Source organism: Mercenaria mercenaria, unplaced genomic scaffold (assembly GCF_021730395.1).
Source record: "Mercenaria mercenaria strain notata unplaced genomic scaffold, MADL_Memer_1 contig_3912, whole genome shotgun sequence".
Classification (NCBI taxonomy): Eukaryota; Metazoa; Mollusca; class Bivalvia; order Venerida; family Veneridae; genus Mercenaria; species Mercenaria mercenaria.
Window position 1 is genome coordinate 29,463 of NW_026462099.1, and position 18,170 is coordinate 47,632.

Below are 18,170 nucleotides of genomic sequence, written 5' to 3' on the forward strand. Positions count from 1 at the left end.
ATTTACAAATAAATTGCATTTGTTTAGATTCTCCCTCTTGTATTGTGTCTGAAACCATCACCAGCCAATCACACAGAAAATGGTTTTGGTGATGCTTTTTTTCCTGTCGTGTTTTGACATGATCTGCTCTGCAATGCTTTTTGTTGGAATTCTGAGGAGTTTTGACTGGTGTCAATACATCTTATCAGAGATGCATTTGGACAAAACATGTCTGAGAAATTTTATTGTGGTAATATTAACTGCACGCTGTTGTAAAGGTTTGTATTTATTGTTGTGTTCAGCAGAATTTAAATTGTAGTTTCTATGTAGTGTACTTGGCTTAGATCTGATTTGAAGTGTTCTTCTTTGACACATTCTTATAAAACTTTGTATTAAAGTTACAAAACTTTGTATTTATGTTTTTGGTCACAATGTTCAAATACCTGTAGAATTGATGATGTAAATTTGAAATACGATCTTAAAACAGTAGAATATTTGTAAACAATGATTGACATCTTCATTGTTTTTTTTCTGTCTTAATATTGAAAACAGCTGGGGAAAATGCTTCATTCCGAGTCTTCTGGCGTAGTTATGTAAAATTTGGAAGAGTACTTGAAGTAGCAAACAAACAAACTTATAAAGTAGGAATTTTATAAACTGTTGTGGAGAGGTTACAAACAGCATGTATTTCATAATAAATCATATTTTAAGCCTATTTTTGTTGAATTTCTTTTTTTATGTTATTTAATTTTGTTTTAGCTGTTTAGGGAGACATTTTTAAGCAAACTGATTTATACTGTTTGTTCCTCTAATTATAAAGGAATGTTTACATGAACAGACTCGGTCAAACCAAGTCTACTATTGTTTTGCTTGGTTGCATTCTATACTTCCAAAGGATCTTTTACAGATTTTATCACGGATTTGATTACGATTGCTTTGATTTTCGTGGCATTTTGGTATTTTCTTCACTTTTCATTGCCAAGTTAGAAAATAATTTCAATTCTTATGTGAAATATATCAGTTTATGAAAAGTTTTAAGCTTATCATGTAATGTAAGTTATATGTGTAATATACATTTGGTTTATCTTTTACTGTCATAGTTAACAGCAAACATATAAAAATAGCTATTATGTTGTAATTTGGTCAGTTACATAATGCAAATGAGGCTGCACAGTATTTCAGTCAAAGAGTGAAAGTGATCGGAAAAGTACTAAAAGCACCAAATCTTCAGTACTTATTAAGAAAACTGGTATGTCTTACTATTTGTGCTATATATATTTTCAGGTAATAGTTTACAAGATCCACACTGGCTCAAATCTATAAATCAATTAACAGAACTTGATACAGCCAACCACAGATTGCCATTTGTACACCAGTTTCCAGTAAGAAGTAAGTAGCCTTATTTACAGAGAGCTTTTGATGGGTTCATACCATGGAATCATTAATATTCAGTAGGGACTACTGTTAGTTCAACTACACAAAATAAATTTAGAGTTGTCTTGTTTATCCCCCCGCCAAAGGCAAAGGGGATATTAGAAATGCTCTCCGTCCATGCGTCCGTCCGTCCGCAACGATCTTTGTCCGGAGCATAACTCCAAAAGTACTGGAGGGATTTACTTCAAACTTCATACACTGATAGAACACATTGGGAGGAAGTGCAGTGTGCAAGAATAATAACTCTACCTTGCCTATTTTTTGAGTTATTCCCCTTTATCATATTTTCATAAAAAATTTTGTCCAGAGCATAACTCCAAAAGTACTTGAGGGATTTTCTTCAAACTTCATACACTGATAGAACACATTGGGAGGAAGTGCAGTATGCAAGAACAATAACTCTACCTTGCCTATTTTTTGAGTTATCCCCCTTTATCATATTTTCTTAAAACATTTTGTCCGGAGCATAACCCCAAAAGTACTGGAGGGATTTACTTCAAACTTCATACACTGATAGAACACATTGGGAGGAAGTGCAGTGTGCAAGAACAATAACTCTACCTTGCCTATTTTTTGAGTTATTCCCCTTTATCATATTTTCATAAAAAATTTTGTCCAGAGCATAACTCCAAAAGTACTTGAGGGATTTTCTTCAAACTTCATACACTGATAGAACACATTGGGAGGAAGTGCAGTATGCAAGAACAATAACTCTACCTTGCCTATTTTTTGAGTTATTCCCCTTTATCATATTTTCTTAAAACATTTTGTCCGGAGCATAACCCCAAAAGTATTGGAGGGATTTTCTTCAAACTTCATACACTGATAGAACACATTGGGAGGAAGTGCAGTGTGCAAGAACAATAACCCTACCTTGCCTATTTTTTGAGTTATTCCCCTTTATCATATTTTCATATAAAATTTTGTCCAGAGCATAACTCCAAAAGTACTTGAGGGATTTTCTTCAAACTTCATACACTGATAGAACACATTGGGAGGAAGTGCAATGTGCAAGAACAATAACTCTACCTTGCCTATTTTGTGAGTTATTACCCTTTATCATATTTTCTTAAAAAAATTTGTCCGGAGCATATCTTCTTCATGCATGGAGGGATTTTGATATATCTTGGCACAAATGTTTACCACCATGAGGCGGAGTGTGTGCACAAGAACCAGGTCCCTAGGTCTAAGGTCAAGGTCACACTTAGAGGTCAAAGGATACAAGAATAAAAACCTTGTCCGGAGCATTTCTACCTCATGCATAGAGGGATTTTGATATAACTTGGCACAAATGTTCACCACCACGAGACGGAGTGTCATGCGCAAGATCCAGGTCACTAGGCCTAAGGTCAAGGTCACACTTAAGAGGCCAAAGGTCAGATACAAGAATGACTTTGGCATTTCTTCTTCATGCATGGAGGGATTTTGATGTAACTTGGCACAATTATACACCATCATGAGACGAAGTGTCATGCGCAGTTCCCTTCTTTAGAATTACTTCCCTTTGTCGTTACTTTAAATAGCTTTTATTGTAACTTTTTCATTACTAGTCGTAGGGAAAAATCGAGACCACTTTTCTGTAGTACAACAAGCATGCTAAATCCAATTTTGAGGTGTATTTTGACCAGTCTCTACCTGATAAAGATTTTTGTGTGGACTTGCAATTTTTTTTTTTTTTTTTTTTTTTAAAAGATTAACTTCCTTTAGTTGTTACTATAAATAACATTAATACTTTCAGACACTAACTTGCCAGGAACTTTAGCCTTCAATTATAATATGCCCGGCAGGGGGATAAGCCATGTCTAACATGGCTCTTGTTTTCCATGGCATTGGTATACACATCCTGGTTTTGATGCACTTTCTCTTGCTTTAACTGGATGAATTTGTTTCACATTTGAAATAGTTACTCATCATAACCAAATCAAATGATACAAGGACCTCAACTATTACACCAATAATGGCAATATTTTAAGAGTTATGCCCCTTTTTACATAGGATTTTAGGCAAAAGGTATGATGTACTTACGCTATCTCAGTTATTATTACTGTATGGATTTGATTCAAACTTAAAATAGTTGTTCAATATTTTCACCCACATCATATGACAAAGATGCATTATTTTTGCAGAAAACTGATTAATTATGTCCCTTTTCATATTACTACAATAGGTTCAGTATCATCCATCCACATTGGACATAAATTGCTCTAGTGGTAATTCTAATTTCCACAGGGTGCTGTGTCTTGACTGGTTTTGTTGTTTAACCTCAAAATTTATCCCAATAAAGGGGCTGTATGGTTATTGTTGCGGGCGTGGAGTCGCTTGCCTCTCACTGCTGTTGTTTTAAACCCTGTTATGGATATAGAAATCTTTGATATGAGAAAATCGTCCTGCTGGCTTATGGAAGGTTGGTTGTTATGCCGATGTTCCAGCTATTGCTTGAAATAATATTTGTGGGGAGAGAGGGGTGACTAAAGGTCTTCTCCTTCATCAGAATGTTGAAAGTTGCCATTTGATTTAGGTATAATTGTTTGGGTGTGATGTTAAACCCAACAAAATAAATCCCAAGTGAATAAATTTCCTATTCAGTTTCTGTTCATAACTTTAAATCCCAAGAATTTATATTGCAATATAGCTGATTTTCCCAAAACCACAGCATTTCACAGTCACAAATTTTCATTATTTAACTGTAGTAAAAAAAAAATGATGACCTAGTAATTAAGGTCACTGTGGGGCTTGAGGTCAGATTCTTTCCAGGGAGAAAGCTGTCTAGCTGGCTTGCAGAAAAACCAATGGTTCAACATAGGTGGATGGTATTTCTGTTTAAGTGTCCATACTTAAAATGCAGCACAATATGTTGGCTTTCTTTACTGACCAAAAGCAACAAATCTGTTGTATGACCAGAAATATGCCAGTAACTTGAACAAAACAAACATAGTCAAATGTTCAAACTTCATAAAATGAAAGTTTTGCACAAGTACAGTTTAAAGTCTTAAGTTTTTGTTGAATATATATCAACTCATGCTCCTGTTACCATGAAACTCTTATGTTCATAATGAAATCAGATTTCTGTTTTAAATAGATTTCTTTTTGTTTCTAGGATATGAGTTTTTAGCTCGACTTTTCGAAGAAAAAGAAGAGCTATTGCACTCGCCCCGGCGTCGGCATCGCCGTTGCCGTTGGTTAAAGTTTTTGATAAAGTCAAATATCTCTGTTACTATCAAAGCTATTGACTTGAAACTTAAAATACTTATTTACCATCAAAATCTACACCAAGAGATACAATCCCCATAACTCTGATTTAATTTTGACAGAATTATTTGGTTAAAGTTTTTGATGAAGTCAAATATCTCTGTTACTATTAAAGCTTTGGACTTGAAACTCAAAATAATTATTTACTATCAAAGTCTACACATGGAGACACAATTCCCATAACTCTGGTTTGAATTTTGACAGAATTATGCCCCTTTTTAACTTAGAATTTTTTTTTAAATTTTTGATAAAGTCAAATATCTCTGTTACTATTAAAGCTTTTGACTTGAAACTCAAAATAGTTATTTTCTATCAAAGTCTACACCAGGAGACACAATTCCCATAACTCTGGTTTGAATTTTGACAGAATTATGTTCCTTTTTAACTTGGAATTTTTTTTACTGGCGAAGCTCTAATTCAGAGTCAAGCACTGAGAAAAGTTGAGCGCGCTGTCTTATGGACAGCTCTTGTTCAATGTGAAATCAGTGAAATAAGTTGATGTAGTGATTTTAAGTTGTTGTTGTATTTCTGAGTGAATATTTCAGATACAGTTTGGCCCCCACAGACACACAATCCTCCTCCAGGCTTTCAGACACACATCAGACCTCCACTACAGACAGCTGATCCACACAAACTTGCTGAAGGTAAATTTCTGGTGTACCATTGCTTTACATGATGCAAATAGAGGGATTAACTTAAATTCATCTTTTTGATTTATTGTTATTTTTAGAGGGCTTAATATAAATTTAACTTTTTAATTTATTATGTTTATTTCAGTAATTATTTACTGTTGGTCAGCATTTTCTAAGGATATTTGAGAAAGTTGTCAAGCCAGGCTTCTGAAGATGGCTCTACCCTGGTGCCGGTCTGTATCTGAAATACTGCTAGGAACAGCAGCTGGGGTCTTATTCCACTATTAAAAGCTGGAAAGTTACTAGAAGTGTTAAAATCTATTGGGCCCGCCCGTTTAGCTCAGTAGGAGCATTGTTCTACAGATCGCGGGGTCGTGAGTTTGATTCTCGGGTGGGGCTTATGTTCTCCGTGACTTTTTGATAAACGACATTGTGTCTGAAATCATTAGTCCTCCACCTCTGATTCATGTGGGGAAGTTGGCAGTTACTTGCGGAGAACAGGTTTGTACTGATACAGAATCCAAGAACACTGGTTAGGTCATGCCCGCCGTTGCATGACTGAAATACTGTTGAAAAACAGCGTTAAAACCCAAAACAAAACAAAAAATCTATTGGGAAGATGTTCATTAGAAATTCTGTTGCTCATTTAACTAGGTTTCATGCCATGATGTCATGATAGATGCTAAGAAGTGGTCTCGAAAAAAACTAGCTGCAAGTTCTTGTCATTATAATTAAAGTGTTTAATGTATGATTGTATATTTCAGGTCTACAGTAAATAATTGAAGGCATTACTATGAAGCATTGGCTCCCCCATCACATGTTGCTGTCCTCATTGTGACCTCTATTGTGCTACTGGTGTTCTATCTCTACATCTACGTCTGCTCTTTCATCAGCTCTTGTGCTTCTTCCCTCCATGGAAATCTTTCAAAGAAACTGAAGTGAACAATTATTTGCCATTTTATATACAGTTTCCTGATAAAAGTACAGATATGACAGTGAAAAGCTTATAAAATTACTTAACTTCTTTCACTTTTGAAATAAAAGTATTATTATTATTATTATACAATGAACAATGTAGAAATGATGTGTAAATTTGGTACTATAGGTGGCAGGGGAGTGCAAATTTGCGAATTCCACATCGACGTGTGGGTACCAGTGTTGAAATATCCATAGAAATCTCGTTTTTGCTTATTTTTCTTTGAAACTACTATGGACCATTGCAGATACTATAGACTACATAAAGACGCCTCTCCGGTCCTATGCACCTCTCGCTTTCTACGCCAGATGTAGTGAAAATCGACCAAAGCACCCAAATTTTATAGACCATAAATAGCCTAACCTAACTTTGAACTCTGCCGTTCGTCCATTTCTATTTTTAAATCCAATTTAGTAGCATATATGTATAGTACGAACATAGATGCATACCCAGGCAGTGTGGAATGTGTCTGCCAACCACCACTTTATTTCCCTAATTTACACTCGAAAAAAAAGTGGATGGATGACAGCCGCGCATCTGGCCGACTTTTAGCTCTGATATTTATGTTTAAGCCTCAACCGGAAGTACGGAGCTAGGAATTTTAAAACACCCGCCATGTAGAATCATTAACCGTTTCACATTCCCCAGATATATTGAAGAATTAATAATGATAAATAACCAGTAAGATAGATATGCCTTTATATCTACCCTGTCCTGTTTATACAGAAAATCGACAGGGGCCAAACTACGAAACCGCTCCCCTGCCACCTATATATTAAAGCTCAGTATGTCTATATTTGAAATCCTTTTCAGAAAAAATTCTGTTTAACAGTATTACAACTATTGTTCTTTCACAGACTAGGAATTGAACTCGCTGTCGAATATATTCAGATCTAAAAAAAAATAACAGTTGAATTCATATGAAAAAAAAAAGTTTTCTTGCAGTCCTGTTTCTTTTGGTAAGGGATTTGTTGCAGAAACTCTATTAGACTTACCAGAAGGCTTGTAAGCTCCAGTTAATGTGCCATTTGTTATGTGATAACCTTGCTCGTAAACAAAAATTGTTTTTGAAAGATTTCACAGCAGATAGTATGTTGCCAATAAGACATTTATATTTTGCAGTTATCAACCCTGGATGGTCCTAGTTTGAAACTCCTTAGCCTAGTTTTGGTTTTCCACCAAAGAGCTTAGATTTAAGGCATGTTGAGATGTGTAGATTCATTTGAAATACAATGCATTTTATAAATAAAACTGAAGTTTCTCATTGAATTAATATATATATTTATATCATTTTGACATGTATTTTAAATTTGTTATACCCATTTGTAAATTTAAACATTTGAGGACCTTTTTAGTGGAAAGAATTTTGAACCACAAAAGTGAAAACTTTGATCTTTTTCTCTCATTTATTAAATTTTATGCCATATATGTTGTGAAATTGAGCCATGCTTCATTCCTTACATGAAAACCAAATAGTTGTCAAGTACGAACATGCTTCAGTCTGATAGGAAGTGGTAGTTACCAATTTGTAGTGATTTTCATATAGGAAAGTCTTGTCATACTACCTAGTAGGCATCATAGGTGTCTTGATACTTAGGCTGGAACAAATAAACACTACTTTGGGATTTTTTATGCAGCTTGTTGGTGAATGCTGTAAAGTCAGAAATTTCTGCAAAGGATTTACTTCTGTTACATTCACTAACTTGTCTGACATGTGAAAAAAAAATGCTCTTGAAGCATTATTATTATTATTATAGATAGATAGCCCTTAAGTATCACAAGTTGGCCATACATATGCTTGTCTCTTCTTAAAACAATTCTTGATATATCTACTTTACAATATTTCCAATGATAAGTATATCCTAATTTGACAGGAAAGCATTGAGGTGTCCCAAGTTACTATTTATTGTCTTTTAGGGACTCTAAGAGATGGGGAATGTATTTGGTTTTCATGTAATGGTCTAGTTTCACTGTGAAATGCTGTGATGCTTTTGATTTTCAACTTTCGGTTGTTGAAATCATTTTGTGACAAATTTTTTAGCAGTTTTATTTCATGTTTCTGTTGTTTTCTAAACAGTAAGGTATATTTGAAATATAATCACACCTTTTTTTTTGTAACTTGTGGTAAAGTGAGGGACAATTATTTTAGAAGGAAAAAAAGCTGGTCTTTAGCTATTACTGAAGACTGCTTACATATGAATAGAAAATAGCAGGTCGTAGAAAGAATTTCGTCAGAGAATGTTTTACTGTACCATTTCATATGTTTATTCATAAATGAGGAAAGGGGATTTTACAAACACAAGAAGAAGTGTTTGTACACATTTGCTAAGTGCGGCTTTGTGATTTGGCATTCTAGTATAGAGAGCATGTCGAGATGTATTACTGATGTGATTATTGTTGCCAAACCATCATCTCTCATTGGTATTTCTTAATTTATGTGTTACTGGTACAGCTATTACCAAGTTAAACCTAATAAAATCTATCAACATTATAATGTCTTGTCTTCTTTGTAACTTCCTCAAGAAGATTCACCGACTATAACAAAAGCAACTGTCTGTGTGTTTTTTGCTCGAGTTGAGCTTTTAGGAATCATTGGGTGTCAGTTGTCCACTATGTTTATGGAATGTCCTAGCTGTGTTCTGATGTTGATATAGCACTTTTACTCAAAACTTCTAAGAGTTTAGATACCATGTTTAAAAACATGTCAAAAAGTTTATACTCTGTTTTATTACGGTCAATAAGGTTGAGTGTTCTAGTTTTTATTTATTTATTAAAAAAATATGTAAATTACCATCACTTCATGGAAAGTCTTAAACACACTCGTATATAACTTAAGATCTTGTATGCCTGCAAGATCTTTGGAGGTAGGTTCGAAGATACATGCCGTATTAAACAAGAGCTATTTTAAAGATAAAGACCATCAACAAAAAAAGTGAAATGTGATCATGACCTTTGACCTCCAGTGTGACCTGGGTTGTGTTGTGTCATCTTTGTGTGACTTCGGACTGACATGCATGTGCCTTTACAAGGTTGATTTTTTACTATATTTGATTTTTGTCCTCGATGTTTGTATCTCGAACATATGACCTGTGTTGTGCACTCTGTCATTTGGATGAGGTTACCAATAGATGCTAATTTTATGAAATGCATTCTAGTGGTTTAAATGACCAATTTAAGCTATTTGAGTGTGTCCTTGGACTTTGTATCTTGGATCATGTGCTCTCAATGTTGTCTTCATGTGGTAAACAGCTGATTGAAAGTAACATGGAATTTGACCTGTCTGACCTTGACCTAGTTTTTGTGCTTGGTCTTTATGATGTAAATAAAAGAAGCAAAGTTAGAAGATAATTGGATGTGGACGAGAATGAACGAAAATTTTCCTTACTGTTTTTAGAAAATAAAGAGTGGACAAAAGTTAATGTAGTCGGTCTATAATAGAATACCAGATCTCCAATTACCTTAATAGTAAATAGTTTTGACCTCTGTAGTTTTTCAGTCTCTGTGCCCAAGTGATTATGTTTTTGGACAGGTAATTTTATGCTTTGAGGTTGTGGGTTCAACCCCACACAGCCATATTTTCAAAACTTTTCTGATTTTTTTGAGTCGGCTTAACGATGAAATCGTTTCGACGAGTCCTTGCTATCCAGCGATTCTCTAAGTCTAAATGGACCAAATAACACAGTGAAGGGATGTAGTTCCATTAGATTTCTCAAACTTCAAACAGTTCACTGCATGAATGAAGTTAAGTTGTGTGAATTCCCTTTGCTATGACCAATATACGATGTAATCTGTCATATTTATGAATTGTAATTGTGCAATACTCGAATGTAATTCATTAAGCATAAATGTGCATTTTATGAATTGCGCAGGCTTACAAAGCTTGCGTAACATCCAGCGAAAGACAAAAAATAGTTCCACAGGGCTCCAGATAAGATGCGTATTAGCGTAAATTACGTATAGAAATAATGCAAATACGCATGTCTAATAATTTCTAAGCGTATAAAAACGTATATAAAATTACAGAAATGCACACAATGCTTTTTTAAAAACAAAATCTGAATCGTCTGGATGCGTTAGGTAACATAGCCGATCCCGATCAGCCTTAATTCTCCCACATTGAACGTATACACGCATCGTATGATTTCTATAAACTTTGCGTGGGTTTCTACACAACACACACGCATGAATTTTGCAGTCAGTAAACGGATAAATTATCGGAAGAAGAAGCTCTTACTGGTTTAGTTACTACAGATATTAAAAATGATTTTAATGTCTTCGTATCATCACAATTTGTAAAATATATTGTTGAAATTGGAAAAAAGTGTAATCGTATCCGGATATAATATTTTGGGTAAATATCGAGCTGTGTTATGAAATTTTAACATTCATGTAACATACATGATACAGACATGATTTTGCAACCTAGCGAAAAAAGCTGAAAATTACGGCCGGGGGTCTGGGGGCCGCTTAAGGCCCCCAGAAGCTCTTGGGTAAATGGTGAAAAATCCTGCATTCTAGGCTTCTCCTGGCATCTAATTTCAATTTTAAAAACTCATGTTTTTTAAGTGGTTCTTTTTGTTATTTCATAAAAATTCATTCATATTTATAAGAAATATAATAATAATTAATTAAATAATTATTCCTTTAGTAGTTTGCAATTTTTGAATTATCTCCCTTTAATGGGTATTTTTCACTACTTAGATGTTTATTAAGCATTAATATTTAGTTCTTTATTTTTGACCTTTGTATTTCAAACTTAATATAAGGTCATTTAGGCCATAATTAAAAATTTGTTTGTTTGCAGTGCTCCGACCGACCCATCAAAATCGTCCCGACCCAAAAAAATTTTTAGGCAGTTCAGGGGGGCAATTTTTTTTATATATGTTTTGATCCTTTCTGATGCAAAATGCATTTTCAGCATACGTTTTCCTTTTTGTATTTTGATATACAGCAGATCATTCAACGTTTAGTGTACGCGACCATATTGCCGTCTTCGCACGTGTTTCGGAAGTCACAAGTTCCAATCCGAGTGAGAAAGTCGCTCAGACATCTTTACTTAGTCTTTCTCACATGATTTTACGGTGACCTATGTATATTTGATAAACAATTTTCCAATAAACAAATGTTTCGGCCGTATATGACCTGTTTGTGTCGGTTCGCCGTAAATCCCAACTCATTCTTTTAATAAACAATGTCGTCTGACACAATGCCACGGACCTGACCAATGAGTCAGTCAACATGACCACGGTCTAAAAAATTATTCTGATTTTCTGTTGATTAGTTTCAACATTTAAAAGTTTATAAATTAAACAGACATCTGAATTTTTTATCATGCACCAGAATAATCCGAAACTTGAATGATAACTATTCACATTTTTATGTATTAATTGAGACCTTGTTCGAACACGTAATAAAGCCACATACCTCGATTTTTTTTGTAAATCCTAATTTTCCTTTCCTTGCAAACATGATTTAACTTTTAAATCCCAGTTTTATCCGACACATTTGGTGACCAAATTGCATATACATCTTGAAAAATACACTGGCACTTGTCGGCTAAGTTCAAAGGAAAGACGGGAATCGGCATTTGGCCTTTGATGTAAGATGAAAGGAAGCAGTTTGTCAGCTAAATGTTGTGATGGGTGTGATGTAATTTGACCTAATTCTACAAGTACATTTTGTGTATTACCTAATACACTTTGATTAAAAAGGACTGAGATGATTTATGGATTAGCAATTTAAGTGCTGTGAACTTCGTTTCTTGTTCCTTACTTAAAGGAACTAAATCATAATTTTGACATACTTCAGCTTGTGTTTAAAAGTGAAGCCTTTCAATTCTAAAGCCTTAATTTTCACTAAAATGGAGACTAAAAATTAAGCATGAGAAGCTCCACAGCTGGTCACAATCACCCTCTTCTACACAGACCTGTATTCAAAGGGTTGGGGTGGAGGGGTTGGGAGGCCTATATGCTGCTCCCCTGTCCCAAGTTGCCCGAGAAGTTACCTTTATTTAATAAAGTTGAACATGTATCAGAACCACCATTTCAAACTTGTATTTAAAAAATATTCTGGAATTCGATCTTCTATACCTACCACCAAATTTTGGACTGGAATGTGGATTTCATATGCAACAACACTTCCTGTGTCCAGATAAATAATATCAGTGCATGCAAAATTTAGACAAAAATGTAACAGTTGCCATCATTTCATTCCTAACAAAGATGAAACAGGCCATCATTTCATTCCTATCAAAAGATGTAACAGATGCCACTATTATTTTCATTCCTACCAAAAGATGTAAACAGAGGGCACCATTTCATTTCTATCATCAAAAAAGGTAAAAAAAGGCCACTATTTCATTAATAGAGGTAGCATAGGCCACCCTTTCATTACTGTCAAAAGAAGTAATAGAGGCCACCATTTCATTCCTGTTAAAAACTGTAACTGAGGCCGCTATTTCATTCCTGTCAAGAGATGTAACAGAGGCCACAATTTCATTAATATATTTTTAACATTTCCAGGGGGATGGCAGCAAACATTCTTCTTTGCCTACCTTCCGCATCCCCATCTCGCCAAGAACAGGTTGAACAGCTTAGGCCTGCAGTGAGGTCATTATAAACCTTCTATCTCTTTCTATATCCAGATTGATGACATTTGAGTACTCAAAACTTAGACCAAAATGCAACAAAGGCCATTATTTCATACACTAAGGGTCTGACAGCATCTGCATGAAGTCAGAACAACTGTCCTGTAAAAGGTTTTAAGGAATGAGGGTTCAGAGTGTCCAGATCATTCATTGCATTCTTGGTCTATATCCAAAGTACTGTCATTCAGTTTCAATTTTGATTAATTATAAAATGAAAGATCTGGTTTAATAAATGTCTACATGCAAGTTTGTGCTCTGTGAAATTCCTTGTAGAATTTGTCTGCCATGTTATGATGATGTATGTTCTTACTCTCTGAAATTCATGAATATGTTTCAATGTCTGCTGAGAAAATTTGTGTACACTTTTACAAAAAAAAAAAAAAAAATCCCTACCTACCTACCCACTCCTAAAAATCTGGGTCGGAGCACTGCAAACAAACAATTTTTTAATTATGGCCTTATCAAAAGTAGAGTTGTATTTTTTTATTTTATGACTTTTAAAAAGCTTTTTAAATGCTTTAAATTGCATTATATATAAATCTCAATTCACAATCTACTCCATACATATTACTGTATAGCGAAAATACCACCTAAAGGTATGATTAGCACTTTGTTTTGAAGCACTTGGGAGGTGCTTAAAAAAACATCCCCGTGTATCAATGCTTTACATTGGGCACGTGAAAGAACCAAACGAACTGCTTTAGTTCATTTGTATCTCAAACTTTCTTCACTGAAATTTAACAACGCGAGTGAAATGTTGGGCACACAATTTACGCGTGGACTGAAATGAACGCGATTGAAATTTTCGAGTCGATTGAAATGAACGCGACGATCGCGCAAATTATTTGTGAGCCGTTCCACTTAAGTTACAATATTTCCGATTTTTTCGTTCCGCGAATCGGCTTGTTATAATTCCGGAACGGAACGGAAAGGTAAATTCCCGATGACCAACGCTAACGGTAATATCCGAGATGTTCCGATTGCGGCGTTTCTAGAAGCGGTGGTTAGAACGCATATCGTCGCCTCAACTTTTTCGCGTTAAGGCCACGATATACATTCAGATCTAATAATCCATCGGCGGTGGAAATTTTCGCTGATAAAAACGACTTACAAAATTTTAGTGTAGTTGGGGATAAAAGTATATTATCTTGCCTGGGGAATGGGGCCGAATTTCGGCCCCAAAATCGGCGTAAAAAAGGGCTGCTGAGTTTAGAAGCCGAAGCTGTGCAATTCTAAATGCCGAAATGTGGTGAAAATACCAAAACGGATTCGAAAAAATCGGATTTTTCAGTGGTCATAAAAAATCGGAAACGATCATAAAAAATCGGTCTTTGAGGAAGTGAGAAGCGGATTTCCGCTTAAAAGCGGAAAAAAATCATGTCTGATGATAGATATTATTGTAACAGAAATGATTCTAGAATTTATTTTTATTACACCTACATATAATCTATGTCAGACTGGTATTCTAGTCCTGAGGCATGATCTGAAAGTAAAAAGATGAAGTGACAGTCATACTTTGGATATTGTAATACTAGAAAGAATCTAGATCGTAACCTTTCTGGAATTTTGACTGGTTTGGATAATTTGCTTACGATTCAGGTTCGCAAAAAAATGAAACCGTCGCCCATTCTGCTTTTCATGATGACACATGGCTTGATTTTTGCAGTCAGTAAGCGGATAAATTATCCCGAGAAAGAGCTCTTACTGATTTGTTTAATTACTACTGATTTTTAAAAATGATTTTATTTATTTTTCGAGAAATAAACAAATCGGCAAAACATTAAATTGTATTTTCTTGTATTTTTGAAATCGAAAGTAGATCGTCTATGTTGGAGTGCTTTGACGAAACGAAACAATTTTTTTTATGAAATGATTAAAATAATTTCACCGTAAACTTCAATGTCAGATACTGCCAATTGCTGCTAAACTGTCTTCATATCATCACAATTTGTAAAACATATTGCTGAAACTGGAGATTTTGGCGGTATAAAAGAAAGTGTAAGGCCATATCTGCTGAAAATAACACCTTAATATCTCAACTAATGAAAAATGTTTTAGCTTTTGGGTGAAGATCGTCCATTGAAAATCAGTAAATTTGATTAGACCACTTTGTGGCTCTGTGCTGAAAAAAGTATTCAGTACAATTTAAAATGCAACATGTTGTGTGAATGTCCATTGCATAATTATTTTATCATGAAAGTTTCAGGTAAAAAGTTAGAACTATTTTTTAAAAAATAACAGATATTGTGTTCCTGGCTGGTCACATGTCAGATTACCCCACCCACTTTAAATGTGAATATCTATAAAAGAAAGTCAAAACTTGAAACAGTAACACATGTTAATGAAACTTAATACATGTAGGTATACTACCACAAAGTATAAATAAAATCAAAAAACATTTTGCGCAGACACCTAACTGGGACCCCCACTTTTCAGTTAGAAATCGCACCAAAGGCTGTATCAAGGGTCTACATTTTCAAAATTTCCTTGTGGGGATACCCCAAACCCTAATTGCAGGAGGGGGTATCCTCCCACACCCTCCCCCATATTGCCACTTTACAGTTTGATACATTTGCCCTTTTACCACCTGCCACAATGCCCATTTCAAAATCTGACTGCAGTTCAAAGCGGGAAGGAACACTCCTCCCCAAACCCACCCTGCTACCGACCATGTAAAAATGGCTCAAACATTTTTTCAGCCCAGTCTGGGCCTGTCTGTCTACATGAATCAAAACGGATAATTGAAAGTACATAGACTTGGGGATTACTGACATGGTTTTGAAGGGGTTAACAGGTCTGAAATAGAATAAATGATGGTTTTAACTAAAAAAGAACTGCATTTATTAATATTGGTTATCTTTTCCGAAATTGGTAGCTAGTCCGAGTAACTTCTCTTAGTTTCGAATGCGCAATTTTCCTGTCAGTGTAAACATTCATGACACTATATATTGACACTCAGCAACATTTACATATCTTTAAACGCAAAAGTAAGTATACTTTAAATTCACATCCCTTATAATATGATTGAACAATACCTAGCGTGTGACACGGTTATTGCCAGGCCCCTTATCTGTAAAATATCTGAACAGTTCTTTCAACCATCCGTTACAAATTGTATGTGGCAATCCGCGCTATAAAATTTCAATATATAAATTTTCATATTCAAATTTTATCATGTGCGAATATATACCAGCCAATTATTGCCTGTTTTGGTAATGCCGGAGGCAAATGTTTACTGGAAAAATATTTATAGTCATGGGCAGTATCTAAGTTTCACCTGTCAAATTGTAGTTTGTACTTTCAACATTTTTATTTTTGCGAACCACTCTTCAATTTTAGAGAAATATAGTGGGTTTAAATACTTGTATAATGTCAATCAAAGTTTTACTAGGCATCGATTGAATGTCCATTTCATCTATTGTAACAAAATCTCTGTTCAGTTAGAGAAAAAAACTAAAACCAAACTGAAACTGGTAGACTATACTACCAGTACATCAATCATTAGCCGACTCTCCGGCCCTTCAGGCCTTTGATTTCATCTTTCAAATTATTGTTTTAGGGACAGGTCAAATGTCAAGGTCACACTGGTCATTAACTAACCTTTATTTCTAGTCAATAACTGGATTGCAATGACTTACAGCAGTCAACCTTCATAGAATGCTGTGGTCAGAAGACAACCCCTATATTTGGTTTTTGGGAAGGTCGGAGCATTCTCAACAGAAAATTACATACCAATTTATCTCACTTGGGCCATCTTTTGGGATACATATTTTTACAAGCATTTTTTTGTTAAATGGTGTCTCAATACAATTGTAAATAAATGTGATTTTGGGTTTTCAGTCAGTGCCTAAATCCTCAGTAAAGGCAGTTACATGTACTTTGATATCACCTTGGTGAGATTTTGATTTCAAGTTCTTTTCCCAGTGATTATTTCCAATGCACATCATTTATGTCTGGTGTCTTGTATATTACTTTTACATTAGTACTTCATAAATTAATACCATGTGGACTACTTTAATATCTGGTTTTGATTTGATTTGGGTTTTACGGTGCACCAACACAGTATAGGTTATATGGCGCCAAACAGAACTACAAATTTTGATTTCACATCTCATTTACATCGAAATAAAAACATTAGGTATGGAATCAAAATTTGTATACCTGCTGGAATCACAGAGTTACAGTAAAACCAAGTGTTAAGACCCTATTATTGCCTCTTACGATCATGCAAGGGTAAGATAGTGGTTCCAATTCTTTTCATACACAGATCGTCCCAGAACCACATGGGGATTAATGTCTGGAGTTGTGAAAAATATTTATAAATACTTCTATCTCATCCTAGGCCAAGTGAAACAAAAACTATAATTTAAAGAAAAAAAAAACAGGGAGAAATAATTTAAGGTTACAGCTGCAGGTGACATGTAAACATTTTTTTGAGCATTATGTCACAAGAAATTATGTCAAGCTTTTCAGCATGTAAAAGATTTTACCCAAAAGAATGTCCTTGTGAATCTGCCGTTATATTTCAGTAATCTACAGAAAAACATGCTAAAATGCTTGTAAATTATATCAAATATCTCTGAAAATAAAATAAAAAAAACGTAATATAGTGAGAAAACTTATCACAGTTTTATTACACATCAATTTTTCAACAAATAAACAAATAACAATACAGTATAGAGACAACACATCTTTAAACATATTGTACTACTGTTTGACACAAACAGAACAATACTATTGATAGTACACATCTTTATGAATGGAAGGAAATAGTGGCAACTGGTACTTCAGAAATTATTCTAATTTTTGTACTAGTGTAAAATTCATCATAAAAAGCAACTTTTATTTTCCCTCGCATTTTTGGTTCTGTTTTTTTCTTGAAATGCTTCCATTTGCTGTCAGATCTTAATGAAACTTTAGAAAATCTTACTTTGAATCAATGCAACATAGTGATATTAAAAGCAAATATGTAAAATTTGGAGACAGATAATAAAAATATGTAGTGGTCGAAACTTTACACACTGGAATGAGGCACTTGACTGACATCAGCCAGCAATGTTCTGCATAAATGTTAGAGAACATAATACTGTAACAAAATATTTCAAAACTGTTTTCAAAGAATATATGATAAAAACAAAGTCAAAACAAGACCACAGTTTTGTATAAAAATAAGGTCATAAAAGAAATGTTCTTTTTATGTTTTACACAACTACTGAAATGTTAAGTAGAGATAAAATTGAGTATAAAAATATTC